Source organism: Patella vulgata, chromosome 2 (genome assembly GCF_932274485.2).
Source record: "Patella vulgata chromosome 2, xgPatVulg1.2, whole genome shotgun sequence".
Classification (NCBI taxonomy): Eukaryota; Metazoa; Mollusca; class Gastropoda; family Patellidae; genus Patella; species Patella vulgata.
The window spans coordinates 55,152,744-55,169,574 of NC_065880.2; the positions used below are offsets into that span (position 1 = coordinate 55,152,744).

A 16,831-nucleotide genomic window follows, 5' to 3' on the forward strand; every position below is an offset into this window, starting at 1 on the left:
GGTTGATGCTTTGGGACACGATAACTTTAGTTCATTGGATGATGCTTTGGGACAAGATAACTTTGGGACACGATAACTTTAGTTCATTGGATGATGCTTTGGGACAAGATAACTTTGATTCTATCTGATAGAGAGTGATGAAACTTAGTGTATGGTTTGATTACTCGATACTTTTGAAAAAAATCAATGTGCAATTAATTAATATGTGTCATCTATTTATTTTGGGGTTTCGGCGGGGGACATTAGCCTCACTGTTGGCTTGTTTTTATCTTAGGAAGTTTTTATTGAAACAAATTTGCCGAAAATATGGAACTGAATGTTATGAGGAAATTATGAGTGTTGATCAGTACAAGTGGATTGGTCTTGAAAGAAAAAGGGTAGGTTCAATTGAATTAATTAGTTTTGATCAAAATGTACAAACAGTGAGATCTCTTGTATACACACAGTTGCACATCATACACTAGAATAATACAATGTTTTGGAATAGCTGATATTTTCATTAAATTGTTAAAGCTTGGAACTTAACTAAAGTATATGCCAGTGACATGATTTTAATATGTAATCTTGTCCAAGTTATTCTAAATGTTATCTTAAATTAATTTAATGTTCATATTTCGAAATAGCAAGTGGTTCCTGATAGATTTGTTATCTATGGTAAAAACTACACAAATGTCCGACAGGCAGTAAAACTTGTAGATTTAGGAGAGGATATATCCAAATTAAAACAGAGTTTAAAGGTATGTCTAACATTAACCTTTTCACAGCGATTATAACATTAATGTCGTTTTCTAGCACATGTGCTTTACATGGTAATGTCGTTTTATTGTATGTCTCTAAAGTAACAATGTACACCATTGGCTGTATGAAATGATTCTATTTTTATGGACTAATGGGTGAAACACATACATGATCTAATTTATAAGAACGGTAACTCTCATATTGTTTTGATTTGAAGCCGGATATTATAGTATTACCGTTACTAAGCGATAACATAAACAGACAGCTGGGGACTGTCAACAACATTACATTTGCCACAAACTCCTGTAAGCTTCGTTACCGTAATGCGTTGACTTGTTAAATATTTCTGATGGCGACAATTGTTCATCTGATTGTGGTAGTGACATTGATATTAATGAAATTTCTGAATATGAGTCAGATTCCAGTGAAATAAGTGAATCAGAAAGAGAACGAGATGTAAACAAATGACAATGCATGGCGATTAATTTTAATGACAATAACGTCTGTATTTGCACTAGCAGATCAAATTGATAATAATGCCACAGAAGACCGATTAGAAGACAATGGGAGAAATATGTTTTACTGCTGATTCCAGTGCTGTATGGACTCCTGAGAATTGCCATGTGACGAACCTGTCAGCTCTGTGCACCTCAATTTGGCTGTATTTCCACCTACCATACTCAATTAATGCAATATTTGTTTTCAAACATGTCATTTATTTTTCTACGCCCACATTTTCATGTGGACGTATATTGTTGTCGCCCTTGTCCGTCCGTCCGTCCACAATTTGTTTGTGGACACTCTACAGGTCACAATTCTTATCCGATTTTGACGAAACTTGAAATATAGGTTTATCTCCAAAAGATCTCGGCTGCTTTCAATATTGGCATGTATCGGATCAAAACTTCATGGATTATGGCCCCTGTTTGTATGAAAAATCACGTTTTTAGCTTGTGGACCCTATAGAGGTCACAATTGAAATGTAAGTTTATAACCCAAAGATTTGGTTCCTTTCAATATGGCCCCTTATTGTACGAAAATATGGTGTATCCAGGTTGTGGATCCTATGGAGGTCACAATTTTTATCCGATTTCATTGAAACTTGAAATGTAAGTTTATAACACAAAGATCTCGATTCCTTTCGATATTTACGCATATCGAATTGTAATTTCCTGAATTATGGCCCTTGATTGTAGGAAAAATCACTTTCTTTTTAGCTTGTTCTCTATCCATCTCTCGAAAATGTGGGCGTATCCTGCCTGGCAGCCGCTGTTTTTTTTTTTATACCCCACCTTTCGAAGAATGAGTTCAAATTTCATGAAAATCGGCCCAAAATTGACAGACAAAATGGCCGCCGTTCGTTCTCAAATAGCGTAAAAATATGGTATATGAAGGTTGTGGACCCTATAGAGGTCACAATTTTTATCCGATTTTGTTGAAACTTGAAATGTAAGTTTATAACCCAAAGATCTCGGTTCGTTTCGATAATCGCCCATATCGAACCGTAACTTCCTGAATCATGTTTTTAGCTTGTGGACCCATTAGAGGTCATAATTTTTATCTGATTTAAAAAAACGTTTTAGTATATCACCGTTACACACTAAATCAGATAAAAATTATGACCTCTATAGGGTCCACATGCACGCTAAAAACGCGATTTTTCGTATAATCATGGGCCATAATTCAGGAAGTTACGATCCGATATGCGAGAATATTCGAAAGGAACTGAGATCTTTGGGTTATAAACTTACATTTCAAGTTTCAACAAAATCGGATAAATATTGTGACCTCTATAGGGTCCACAAGAAAAAAACATGATTTTTCGTACAATCAGGGGCCATAATCCATGAAGTTTCGGTCCGATACATGCCAATATTGAATGCATCCGAGATCTTTTGGAGATAAACCTATATTTCAAGTTTCATCAAAATCGCATAAGAATTGTGACCTGTAGGCCTAGAGTGTACGTCCGTCCGTCACGTCCACATGATGTGTACTCTAAATAAGAAAAGGACATTATAAAATATTTCCTTACAATTTATTTTTTTAGAAAGTAAACAAGGAAAGAAAAGAGCAAATATTTTTGATGGTGCTACAAAATACAGTATCAACATTTGAAACTGAAGTAAGTGAACTGGTATTGCTGGGATTTTGGAGTATTGAGATTAATAGTAAACTACAAACCATTGCATAAAATATTGTTATCCACGACTTCCAATTAAACCCCAACATGATTGAATAAAAGTCTAGCATACTGTAGTAGCTTACTCTCGCTGTATTGGCAGCTATTTAAATCCGTTATTTCTTACATTAGTTGAGTGACCCCCTACCCTATGAAAAATAAAACAGTACATTACTATATTTAATTTGACATTATAAAGTCTAGGGAATACAGCTGGAGGTATCCATAACATATCATGTGTAACAGGCTTTGTTCACAATCGTATCGGATTACAAGAATGCTTATGTCACCTTTTTCATGCAACTCTCAGTTGCATCAAATTGCACAGAACTTGCCCCCCCCCCCCACATCCTTTAGTTTCCACACTGTTCTATAATGGAGATAGACTTGTTAAGAGGTTCACAAGGATGATCAAGTCCAGGATGTTACAGTAACTCGTTAAAAAGCTGACTGAACGATGCTAGTGTTGTTTATTTTAGGAAACAAAACTAAAGCTTGAGAAATTCATAGAAGGCAATACTGAATTTAAATTAAAGGTGAGTATAGATATTTTGTCTGTTGTTTGACAACCATACAACAAACAACCATACAACAAATCTCTTAAAAAGTTGGTGTTTTTTTTGTCCTGTGCCTTTCCGTCCGTCACACTTTTGGGGACACAATAAGTTTCCTTCTAATTGAGCTAGAATGTTCCAACTTGGTGTAGATGCTTATTAGGTGAATGGCTTGATAGAGTTTGAAGATGAGCATTTTCTGCTTGGGGTAAGCAGAGATAAGCAATTTTATTGGTTGATGCTTTGGGACACAATAACTTTAGTTCTAATTAAGTGAGAGTTGTGAAACTTGGTGTATTGTTTCATTATATCAGTACCTTGACTAATTTCGATAATAACCATTTTCTGCTCAGGGTAAGTAGAGCGATAAGCAATTTGATTGGTCAAGACCTTGGAAAACAATAACTCTCCTTCGAATAGATAAGCAATTTGGTTGGTGAGACTTTGGAGCTCGACAACTTTGATTCTAATATAGTGATAGTGGTGAAACTTTTTGTATAGTTTTATTACATCAATACCTTAACAAAGTTTGAAGCTGAGCATTTTCTACTTAGGCAAAGTAGAGACTTCAATCTGATTGGCCGCGACTTTGGAACACAATAACTTTCCTTATAATTGAGGTAGAATGTTCAAAATTGGTGTAGGTGTCTATTATAAGTGAATGCTTTGACAGAATTTGATCATGCGCATATTCCACTAAGGCTAAGCAGAGATAAACAATTTGATTGGTTGAGACTTTGGAACACGATAACCTTGGTTATTATTGGGTGAGAGCGCTGAAACTCTGAGTATAAATTCATTATATCAATACATTGACTAAGTTTGATGAATAGAATTTTCTGCTTGGGGGGGGACATCAGCCTTACTGTTGGTGTGCTATAATTATGTCATCATTGTTGTTACCTCTGTCTGAGGTCCTTCATCCACAAATGCTCTTCAACAATTTCCGATAATTATGGATACTCTATAGGCCACTGTTATCATCGTATTGACTTTAAATTTGTACACAGTGTCTATGTTCATGAGATAAAGTTGTCTATTGATTTTCAATAGTTTCCGATAACTTGTACAGCTAAAGTTACCATCGTATTACCAGTACATGTTTTGTACAGTAATTGTTAGCAATTTTCATTATTGGGTTGTTACTCTTAATCAATGTAAATGCTCCCATTGCCAACAAAAGATAAATATGCAGCAACCTTTGTGGACTACCTGGATAATATAGCTGCTGTGGGCTTATGTATCTTTCTCAATGGTGTACTAAAGAGAAATAAAACAGCTAGTATGTACATCTTGTGTATTCCAATTTCAGAATGTAGCACTGGCTATTTTATCAACACAAGCAAAGCAGAAGAACCCATTTGTAGGTGTTATTGCTGAAAATCCTTTAGAATCAATAAATCTAGAGACTTTGCTCTGTCACTGGTTATTGATTTTAAATGTTACATCTAAAGATGGATTATTACAACCTTTGAACGCCTTAATTATGAATTCTAGTAGTATGCAGGTATGTACAAGTTTTTTTGATGCATAATTATTGCGTGTTTCGGTACCTTCGATACGAAACACGTACTGTTTTTGTAAAAGTTTTTATTTTTTTTATTTTTTTTTGTTGGATTTTAGTCAGAAGTTGCAGGCAAAACTGAATATGGTGCAAACATTCTGCCAACGTAGAAATTGTTGGCCTCTGCGGAACTATTTATTAAATATAAATTGTGTCATTTTTGACAAACATAAAGTGTTTTGCGGATGGGACAAAAAATAATCTCAGATTGCCCATATCTCGGTTATTTGTCAACAGATCTTCGTCAGGTTTTCATTTTTGGATACTTTGAATGAAAACCATAGGGACTCTGACTGACATTTTTTATACGCCCACATTTTTATGTGGACGTATATTGTGGTCGCCCCTTTCCGTCTGTTAGAATTTGTTTGGTGACAGTCTACAGGTCACAATTTTTATTCGATTTTGATGAAACTTGAAATATAGGTTTATCTCTCAATGATCTTAGTTCCTTTCGATCTTGGCATGTATCGAACAGTAACTTATGGCCCCTGATTGTACAAAAAATCATGTTTTTAGCTTGTGGACACTCTGGAGGTCACAATTTGTATCCGATTTTAAAGAAACTTGAAATGGATGTTTATAACCTAAAAATCTCAGTTCCTGTGGTTATTAATGCATATCGAACCAGGATTTCCTGGATTATGGCCCCTGATTGTACGAAAAATCACGCTTTCAGCTAGTGGTCACAATTTTTAAACGCCTACATTTTCATGTCGTCCCTGTCCGTCTGTGTGTCCATCCGTGAAAGTGGCATCTATCGGACTGTAACTTCATGGATTATGGCCCCATATTTTACGACATTGTACAGGTCGCAATTTTTATCCAACTTTGATGAAACTTAAATGTCTGTTTATAATCCAAAAATCTCGGTTCCTTTCGATATTTGTGCATGTCGGACCGTAACTTCCTCGATTATGGCCCCTGATTTTATGAAAAAATCACCTTTTAGCCTGTGGTCCCACTAGATGTCACAATTTTTATCCGATTTAGAAAACGGTTTTAATATAATTATAACCATTACACACACCATAATGAGGGTTGAGTTTGAATTTCGTGAAAATCGGACCAAAACTGTTGGACAAAATTTCTGCTCCTCGAATGCAAATATTGTAAGAGTATGTCATATCTTTGTGGACCCTCTAGAGGTAACAATTTTGATCCGATTTTGATGAAACTTTACATTTATGTTTATATCAAAAAGATCTTGGTTCCTTTCGATATTTGAGTATATCGGACAATAACTTCCTAATTTATGGCCCCTGATTGTACAAAAAATCGCATTTTTAGCTTGTGGTTCCTCTAGAGGTCACAATTATTATCCGATTTAAAAAAAACTGTTACACCGTATTGTAGGTTGGGTTTGAATTTCGTGAAAATCGTACCAAAACTGATGGACAAAATGGCTGCCCCTCGTACTTAAATAGTGTGATATATCAAGGTTGTGGACCCTCTATAGGTCACAATGTTGATCTGATTTTGATGAAACTTGAAATACATGTTTATAACCCTAAGATCTTGGTTCTTTTCGATATTTGCGCATATTGAATCTTAACTTCCTGAATTACTGCCCCTGATTTACAAAAAATTGCATTTTTAGCATGTGGTCCCTCTAAAGGTTACAATTATTATCTGATTTAAAAAGAACAAATTTGATGGATGGCTGAATGGTTAGCGTGCGCGCGCTGTATCATAAAGTCTGTCATTGAGTCGACTGGCGTGGTTTCGAATCCCCGGTTGTACGTGGCAAGGAGTAGGGTTGCCTGTCCAACCTCGTGGGTTTTCTCCGTCTCCTCCGGTTTCCTCCCACTGCTAAAGACCCCTACGCGCAAGCGAATTATGTAAAAAAAATTAAACCATATGTTAGTCACGAAATGACCTAGTTTGTGTCGAGTGGACGTTAAACCCCATTTCTCTCTCTCTCTCTCGAATTTCGTGAAAATCGGACCTAAACTGACGGACAAAATGGCCGCCCCTTGTACGCAAATAGTGTAAAAATATGGTATATCAAGGTTGTGGACCCACTAGAAGTCACAATTTTGATCCGATTTTAATGAAAACTAGAAATACATGTTAATAACCCAAAGATCTTGGTTCCTTTTGATATTCATGCATATCGGATGTTAACTTCCTGAATTACGGCCCTTGCATGATTGTATGAAAATTCACGTTTGATTATATCACCGTTACACCATAATAACGACCGAGTTCGAACTTTGAGAAAGTAGGCCCAAAACTGTCGCCCCCCGTACGCAAATAGTGTAAATATACTCTTCAAAAATAGTAGGGGATATTGAAATGCAAATACCTATGCAGGTTGTGATATTATAAAAAGTCATGGACACTTGACATGCTTTGAGAGTATGTTCACAGATGAAGAACTTATCGCCATACACGTGGGAGGGGTTCATTGTCAAATTTGACACTTCAAGGAAGGGTTGATGAAAACTGCCGCGTGCTGGTTTATCTATCCATTTTTGCTTTCCTATCAGTTCTTGTATAAGATTTACTGTTTAGCGTATCTTTGCTTTAGTGTATTACGTTTAATTTGATCGGGAGACGTGTTCGTCGACGTGAACGTCAACCGACAACACTGCAAGAATTGGCCGTGGCACTGCAAGAGGAGTGGGTCAGATTGTCCCAAATCGTGATTGGACGGTTGATTAGGAGCATGCCATGACGAATTGCTGAATGTCTGAGGATTGGTAAAACAATTACTCATTATTAAGACAAAAATTAAAAAATTCCATTTTCACTTTTGACAGTGTATATCTTTGCAAGTGAGATGGGGCAGTCAGATAAGCCGCCCATATGAACTGTTTATGTTCATGTGTAGGCAATTGATATGTTATTACCATACACTGGTTACCTCTAATAAAAACATCAGTGCATTTCCGCAGTTTTGTTTTGTTTCTGAATATCCCCTACTTTTTTTGAAGAGTATATATCTTTATATCCCAAAGATCTTGGTTCCTGTCGATATTCGTGCATATCGGATTGTAACTTTCTGAATTGTGGTCCTTAATTGTACGAAAAATCACTTTTTGTTAAGCTTGCAAAATGTGGGCGTATCTGCCTGGCAGCCGCTGGTTCCGGAATTCTGTGGATCAGATAGGGTGTGTGTGTTATATATGGTGGCGTAATATACATGGGTTTTTATCATATCCTTTTTTCGATTCACTGATTAAATATTTGCCCGACACAACAGTTAACTCAGGTTTTTATCACTTTAATTGCAAACTTATATAACTAGTTCATGTTGAGTAGGGCTGCAACGATACGCCAGGCCACGATACAATGCATCACGATTCATAGTCTACGATACGATTAATATCGCGATATAGGAAATTAATTTTAAAAATGCTGTTAAATTTTGACAGTCTTTCACTGTGAAAATTCGAATGCCTACTTTTGTGATGTGGATGGTTAGTCCCTACACACCATTTATGCTTAGTTTTTGTTTACAGTTATATCCATTATTTATTTTATGTTTGGTCCAGTAGATGAGCATTAACGTGTTTACAAATGACACTTCCGGTTCGCCGTCCCAAACAACGGAAGTCATTGAATAATCCTCCGAATTTTTAGGAATTATAAACAAACATTCTCTCGTACGGCCAAACAGCACCTGTATGATTTTGCCCCTTGGTGTCGTTGATTCTGCACGTGCATGCAGATGGTATATAAGTGCTGTCATTTTACGAGACGATCATCACGGGAGAGCTACCCTGATCTTTGTAAATGTAAGGCTCACTTACAGAGCTAACTAAACCAATAGTTGTTGGCAAGTAAGGCTTTAAAAATGAGCTAACGGGCTTGATGACTGTAGGCTACTGCCAAATTAATTCTTGAGTGTTATTTAAAGGACATGATTTTTGTCACACGTTAAATTTACTGGCTAATGTAGCCAATGTAATTTTATTCACAATAATTTGATGTGAATGTATAAAATGGTCTTGATCATTGGATCTCTTGTGGTCGAAAACTTGTAAATAGAACGCTTCGCGTTGGCGGAGTTTATTTTAATTTATGATTTAATCCAGTAAAGGATTATTGGCAATTTCGCATTTTCGTAGTTTATTCATTTGATAGAGACACTTGCCGTCTCTTTAATTATTTTGTGTGGGTTTTAGGACATGAGATGATGTCTTTGCCTCGACAAACAATTCTGTTTGTTCCCATCTAGCTCGGGTCATCATTGTGCTCATTGAAATTCACCCCTTATTCTTACATTAGTCCCATATACATAGGTTAAATGCTCATCTTCCACTCTTTTATTTTGTTATTATACATATGTTGATTTGTAGACTCTCATGATAAATGAAAAATAAATTGAATACAGTGTTTATTTCATTTGCCTTAATGCCTCTTAGCAGACAAGCGTAGCCATCCAGCATACGAAACTCTGGGTCTTTGGAATTAACCAACAGGAGGTCTTAATAAATAGCACTTAAATCCCCATGACTTTTTATGGTGTCACACCTTAAGGCCCCTCCTGTTACAGTGATTTACTTTAAATGTTGTGTTTTCTCGGTCAACTGACCGGATTTCATTGCTGTCATGCTTAACAGGAAATCCTAAAAACTCCCATACTTTACTTGTGACTTATATACTTGGTATGGGGGATTTCATTCCCAATATTTGGTGAATTCATCATGAAAAAATTTCAGCTCGCTGGCTCGTATTGCCACAACAATTTCAGCCAATGAAAAGCTTTCTCGTTGTCAGGTCAGTCACAGATTACGGAACAGCAAATGAAAAAACGTTAGGAAGATTTTAATATCAAATATTAATATACATTGAAAATGTGCTGATCAATGTATGCAGTATGTACAAACCGCCATTCTTATACAGTAATATTATCCCAAATCGCATATTACGGACGTATATTTATATATTAATATGTTCTTTTTTTTAGGTATATTATTCAAGTATGCAACTTAATTTTCAGCATGACTCGCTTAACCAAACTGATATTTTGATCTTGACAAAACTGCTATAATAAGCCACTTCATGTGTCGAAAATGCCTTAACACTCGCTGAAAGTAAAAAAGTTATTTTGCTCATGGACTTATTTACGCATTTAAAAGAATATCAGTCTATTTTTGTATTGTGCATCGTGGATTTTTAAAATATCATGGTTCATTGATTTATCGATGATTCGTTGCAGCCCTAATGTTGCGATATCTTTGTTTGAAAACAACCAACTTTGAGGCTCTGCTGGCTTATCTTTAGAGCCCTAAAAATACAAGCTATTGATTTGTAGATTAAAGAGCATATAATTGGTCATATCAAAATCGTATTTATTATTAACACCATAGCCAATTGCACACCAATCTGATTAAAATTATTCGATATATGACCTCTACAACGCTTCGATTACAGCCTTAATCCGGTTGATTGATGTGTGGAGTCACAGGGACTACACATCTTATCACTGAATACACAAGCTGATGTGGATTGACGACACGCTTCAATTTACATGCTAACGGTACTAATCAGTACCTAAGTTATTAAAAAAAAAAAAAAATCTGTATATGGTAGAAGTGTTGCTAACAACAGGACTCTCTGGTCTAATTTTGTTATAGATTATAACTTGTTACTGGATTATGATATTTTATGCTAATTGTGCTAATGCCACATTATCATTAATTGTGTGACTTAGAATTAATTGTGTTAGTCTTACAAAGGCAGATACTGCTCCTTTCTTCATAAATTTCCCAAGTACGAAGTATTACGAAAAGGGTGGGATGCTTTTGTAAATTATTTACGATGATTAGCAAAGTTGTTTTTAAGGTAGGTCTATATTTGCAACTTTGAGTCAAAATGGCTCAATTAATTTTAATTAGATTGGTGTGAATTTGCTGTAAAGTTATATATAGTAACCACTGGCTATAGTACATCAAATTTTGTTCGGCTATTTTACGTGCTCTTTAACTTTCAGGTCTTGATCTGTGAACTTTTAATACCTTCAAATTTTTTTCAGAGAGCATTTTTACCTACAATGCCTGAAGAAAATCAGACTGATCTATCAATGGTAGTAGGTGCATTAAAAATCAGAGGCCAAAACCCCACAGTATATAGTAAGCACTTTGTATTGTTATTTCCTTTTATGCTCCCAGGTTTAACCCTTTCACTGCGTATACCCGGTAGTACCGGGTATTATAAAATGTCTGTAAAATGCGAGTACCCTGGATTACCGAGTACTCAGTAAAGCCCTCGCTAAAATTAGTACCGTAACTGCAAGTGCCATCTATTGTATTTTCTATACACTAGAACATATTTCCACGTGTTTCAAAGCGGCAAACCGTAAAATGGCGGAGTGCATAGTGACAACGTAGATGATGCACTCTCGACGAAGTCGTGAATGACGTCTTGCTGACCAACACGTAGACAATTTCGAGGCGGGTGATACACATAATTCGTTTCCAGTTACTTGATAATGATAGTAGTCAGGACAGTGATTGGTATTATGAAGTGTGTGATTTGTTGCGCGACGTTCCGCCCATGGCTAGCTATGTCTCCCGTGCATGATGAACAAGCCCAATGTGAACACGATAGCCCTGTGTCTGCAGTAGATTCTGACAATAATTCTGATGTTAAAAATAATGCTGGCCTGCTGGATCGTAAAAGACGTAGGCAATTCCTGAGTCCCGAACGTGTAGATCTATTGACTGACTATATTGATAATGATATGGGACTTGGGGATGAAAGTGAAAGTAAAAACAAGGTATGGCAATCCGCACGTGGTCATGGTAGCGGGAGACGTGATGCGCGTGTTCGTGGTGGCATTGCTCATGACTGCTATTGATATTTTTGGTTCATTTTATATATCTTTATCAAAATCCAGTGAAAAAAACAATATCTCATAAGTATTTCATGGAGAAAAAAAAAATCGTTTTCGTGTTAGCTTTAGTGAGAAATGAGAAGTCCAAAATGGCCGCCGTGACGTCATGTGACTACATTATTGTGCAAATTTCCAAAATTCTATTTTTTCCTCTTAGCCCAACCTCATACCCATCCCAACAGACAAAAAGATTTTTCATAAAAGTACTGCTTGGCATTCAGTTCCAACCTCCCTTTTTTCCTCAAAAAAGGGTCTAGCACAGGCAGTGGATTTACGTCTAGCATTGAAGTTTATTAAAAATTTGTAGCTATTGAGAATTGAAGCTGGTTGACAGAATGTAGGGTGAATGTCAAGGTTGCGGCCATTGATCCATATTATCTGCATGTATGTTCAATGGAAAAATTAAACCTTTTCGCCAAGACCATGGAATTTTTTTATACGCCCACATTTTCATGTGGACGTATTATGCCGTCGCCCCTGTCCGTCTGGACGTCCGTCATCCATCCACAATATGTTTGTGGACATTCTACATCATGGAACTAAGTAAGAATCCTCGGCACCTTCTTGATCATCTTAACGGTGCCCACCCTCGCATGAAATTTACAGTAGAACTAGAAAATGACAACCAGCTACCTTTTCTAGACATATTGGTGAACAACTCTACTGATAATCTAAAAACCACTGTTTATCGTAAGCCGACCCACACAGACCAATATATATATAACAGTTCAAACCATCCAAACAAAGTCAAAACAGCAATTATAAGTATTTTTGACGTGCTAAATTATTGTGTGACGAAGAACTACTTGGCGATGAAATACAACCTGCAATAGGCAGATTTAGCTCTTGCATAATGTATGTTTAACAAAGATGAAAGAATACTTGTTCTAACTGGAATGAACTATGACCAAAAAAACACTCTTTATGAGACTTTTGCTAGAATTTTTGCTCTTATAATTAATGATGGCATTGTATTAATTAATTGTACTAAATGTGCACTAAAATATGAGTGACAGATGGGTATATAAAAAAGAAATCATGGCAAACTTTTAAGCCATATTTCATTGGATTCCGGAGTGATTACCATCTGAGTTCCTAGACAGCAGACAGATTCTGGAAGAGAAAAGATGTAGCAATTTCTATCAACAGACAGTAAGAAGTAAATACACAACGTGAAGGGGAAGCAAAGACAAACAGAGACAAATACTAGATGATTTGCTTAGTGGTGGAAAAAATAGCTTCCGAGCGAAGTGAGAAAAAAAAATTTTTGGAGGGGGGGCGTGGTCTTTTATGAAAATTCAACCCTTCTTGGTGTATTTTCAGAGCATCTGCTGCCTTTTGTATTTGCTTCAGTGCAAATCAAATTTCCATTTATATATTGAAATTTTTACCAAATCACTTAATTTTCATGCCAGGGATCTAAAAACTTTTTGACACCAACCGACCTACACCACCCCATCTGTTTCTCTTTTTTTTTTTTTCTTTTTTTTTTTCAAATATTACTTTATTACTTTGAGATTACAAATTTTAACGATTCTTAAAACAGTGTTTGTGTTTTATTTGAGTACAACGAATTATGACAACAGGTAGATATTAATAATTAAAACACATTGTTTTATTTGGCTTGTGTCTCACGAATTACGACACCATTTACGACATCCAAACCTTTAACACTGGAGTGTCGTAAATTGACATTTGCAGTGGTAAATTTCGAGCGCTGTTTTTGTGTACAGAGAAGAACGAAGGGGTTTAAATACGACCGGGCGTCTTTCTTCGATTTTTTCTTTGTGCTGGGCAGCAAAAAATAGTGCCAGGCGCATGCACTCAGCGTGATTGCTGCAAGGCTACTAAGATATGTAGTAAGAAAAGATGCATGGGTCATACGTAGGATGTGGAGACTGGATTTGGTTCCCCCCCTCTCCACATCTGACAAAAGGCCCATGGTGCTACAAAGTATCCTTTAAAAAGTTCAAAGGCTTTGAACTTGGAAATATAGGCCCCAAAACTTCCCTTGCTGACAATGAAGAGGTACTTGCCTCTGCTGGGTATTTTCGTAGTAATCAAGGCTCATATCGTGGTGGAAGAGGTTTACAAAACCATGTGTCCAATTTCTCCATTTCGTTCAAGAGGAAGGCCTAAAAGTAGTTTTAGAGGCAGAGCATTCCCCAGCAATGGTGTTCGACCATTAAATCCGAAGTCCTATTCAGGATGTACATTGACATGTCATGCATGTGGATTATACAGACATTTGGTAAATGACTGTGCCTATAGTTGAGAAAACACTAATAATCAGGGTTATGGCAGTACAAGAGACATTTCTACTACAGAAAATGAAATATATTGTGCTGCTGAAAATGTTATTATATATACCAGCTATAATAAATCTGAATTTAATCAACTTGGGAAAGAATCTCAGCATAGTGCAGTGTTGGATACAGCATGTTCAAGTACTGTATGTGGAAAACAATGGCTCGTTAATTTCCTCAGTACCTCACTGTTACAAAACATAAAGGAATTTCCTGGAAGAAAACTTTTAAATGTGGTGGAGGTGAATGTTTGCAATCATTAAAATGTATTCACTTACCTTGTATCCTTACTGGTCGAAGTGTGACAAGTGAAACTGATGTGGTGGACTCTAATATTCCTTTGTTTGTTGTCCCCTGCCTTTCAAAGAAAGCAGGGACTATTAAAATGGGTCTGTCTGTCCGTCCGTCCGTCTGTCTGTCCGTCACACTTTTTTGGACATGATAACTCTCCTTCTAATTGAGCTAGAATGTTTAAACTTGGTGTAGGTGTTAATTAGGTCAATGCCTTGATGGAGTTCGAAGATGAGCATTTTCTGCTTAGGGTAAGCAGAGATAAGCAATTTGATTGGTTGATGCATTGGGACAGGATAACTTTAGTTCTAATTAAGTGAGAGTGATGAAATTTGGTGTATAGTTTTATTACATTAATACCATGACTAAGTTCGATAATGAGAATTTTCTGCTCAGGGTAAGCAGAGCGATAAGCAATTTGATTGGCTGAGACTTTGTAACACAATGCTTCTAATTGAGCTAGAACTCGGTGTAGGTGTTTATTAGGTCAATGCCTTGATGGAGATCGAAGATGAGCATTTTCTGCTTAGGTTAAGCAGAGATAAGCAATTTGATTGGTTGATGCTTTAGGACATGATAACTTTAGTTCTAATTAAGGGAGAGTGATGAAATTTGGTGTATAGTTTTATCACATCAATACCTTGAATTAGTACCATAATAAGCATTTTCTGCTTAGGGTAAGCAGAGTGATAAGCAATTTGATTGGTTGAGACTTTGGAACACTATAATTCTCCTTCTATTTGAGGTAGAATGTTCAAACTTGGTGTAGGCGTTCATTAGGTGAATGCAATGATGGAGTTCGATGATAAATATCGTCTGCTTACGGTAAGCAGATATAAGCAATCTGATTGGTTGATGCTTTGGGGCCAATAACTTTGGTTTTAATTAAGTGAGAGTGATGAAACTCTGACTATAGATTCATTATGTCATTACCCTAACTAAGTTTGATGATGAGAATTTTCTGCTTAGGCTAAGGATCGATAAGCAATTTGATTGGTCAAGCCAGTATTTTAGATGTGAAAATTTGTACTACTCCCGTTTATAGTCCTTGGTCAAATGGTACAGGCATATGTGAACGTAATCATCATGTGACTGATAGAATGTTGGAATACTTTGTGAAGAGAACCCAGACACAATTTTGGAAACCCTTTTAGCATGGGTGAACATGGCTAAAAATTCATTACAAATGTGGAATGGCTTTAGTAGTTTTCAAATAGTGCTTGGTAAAAATCCATTTCTACCAAATATTATGACTGGTAAACTTCCATATCTAAAAGGTTGCACCCCAAGTGAAACCCTGCTCAAGCATTTAAAGGCACTTGCATCTTCCAGACAAGCTTTCATAAAGTGTTATTCTGATGAATGAATTAGACGTGCCTTGCGTCACCGAATACACACCACTGAAGAACATTTTGATCCAGGACAGATTGTATTTTACAAACGAGAAGGTCATGACAAATGGTTGGGCCCAGCCAAGGTTATTTTTCAAGATGGTCGGTTAGTATTGGTTGTCATGGAGGGGTCTATGTAACAGTCTCCACAAATCGCCTCATCAAAGATAACAATGAGCTTCACTTGAATAAACCCCATGGAACGATTGGATCAACAAGCGACACTATCAACACTGTGCCGGATGAAATGCACCATGGTACAACGTTCAGTTAGATAACAATAGTATTAAAAAAAAGTATTGACCTAGAAAAATTAACCTGGGAGAAATCAGAACAAAGTGATGAAGAAGTACTAGCCATATTTATTCCTAGCTATGAGCATGGTAACTTGGCCTGTGTTAAAGCTAAACAGGATGAATTGGATAAACTTAAATTTTTTTAGACTTATGACATTGTGGATAATGCAGGCCAAGAACTCATTTCCACCAAATGGGTGTTAAATAAAAAGGATCATACAATATAAGCTCGGCTAGTAGCCAGATATTGTAAATTGCCATGCTAATAGAAAATTTAATACTGCATGTACATCTCTTGCTCTGATAATGAATTAACATCTCTTAGGAGCCAAGTCAGTAAAATTAATTGGGCTGTTCAAGGTTCCCGACTCGATTAAGATTATGAAATGATTGAACTAAGCATGAAATTACAAAATCGTGAATTAGATGATTTAAAACGAGCTAACAAAGCAGTTCTAATACTTTTGCAATTTGAAAGTCAAATTCTTTATCCAAATCTTGGAAATCCTCATTCTTAGTTATTTTCTGATGCGTCTTTAGGTAATATATGTAATGGGATTGGAAGTCTTGGAGCTCATTTAATATTGCTGTCAACTAATGATTTTTATATGCCCACATTGAAATGTGGTCGTATATTGTTGTCGCCCCCGTCCGGCAGTCCG

General features: G+C 36.3%; 1 protein-coding gene across 1 annotated transcript in view; it reads left to right on the forward strand.

The window, feature by feature from the left end:
• Window positions 1-16,831, forward strand: part of LOC130010729 (E3 ubiquitin-protein ligase rnf213-alpha-like) — a 368,341-nt gene that overhangs the window by 272,705 nt on the left and 78,805 nt on the right. The window contains exons 59-64 of the mRNA XM_056098708.1: window positions 275-377; window positions 624-737; window positions 2,789-2,863; window positions 3,400-3,456; window positions 4,787-4,981; window positions 11,025-11,121. The gene's annotated coding sequence lies outside the window, so the exon portion shown is untranslated. The remainder of the gene's footprint in view (window positions 1-274; window positions 378-623; window positions 738-2,788; window positions 2,864-3,399; window positions 3,457-4,786; window positions 4,982-11,024; window positions 11,122-16,831) is intronic.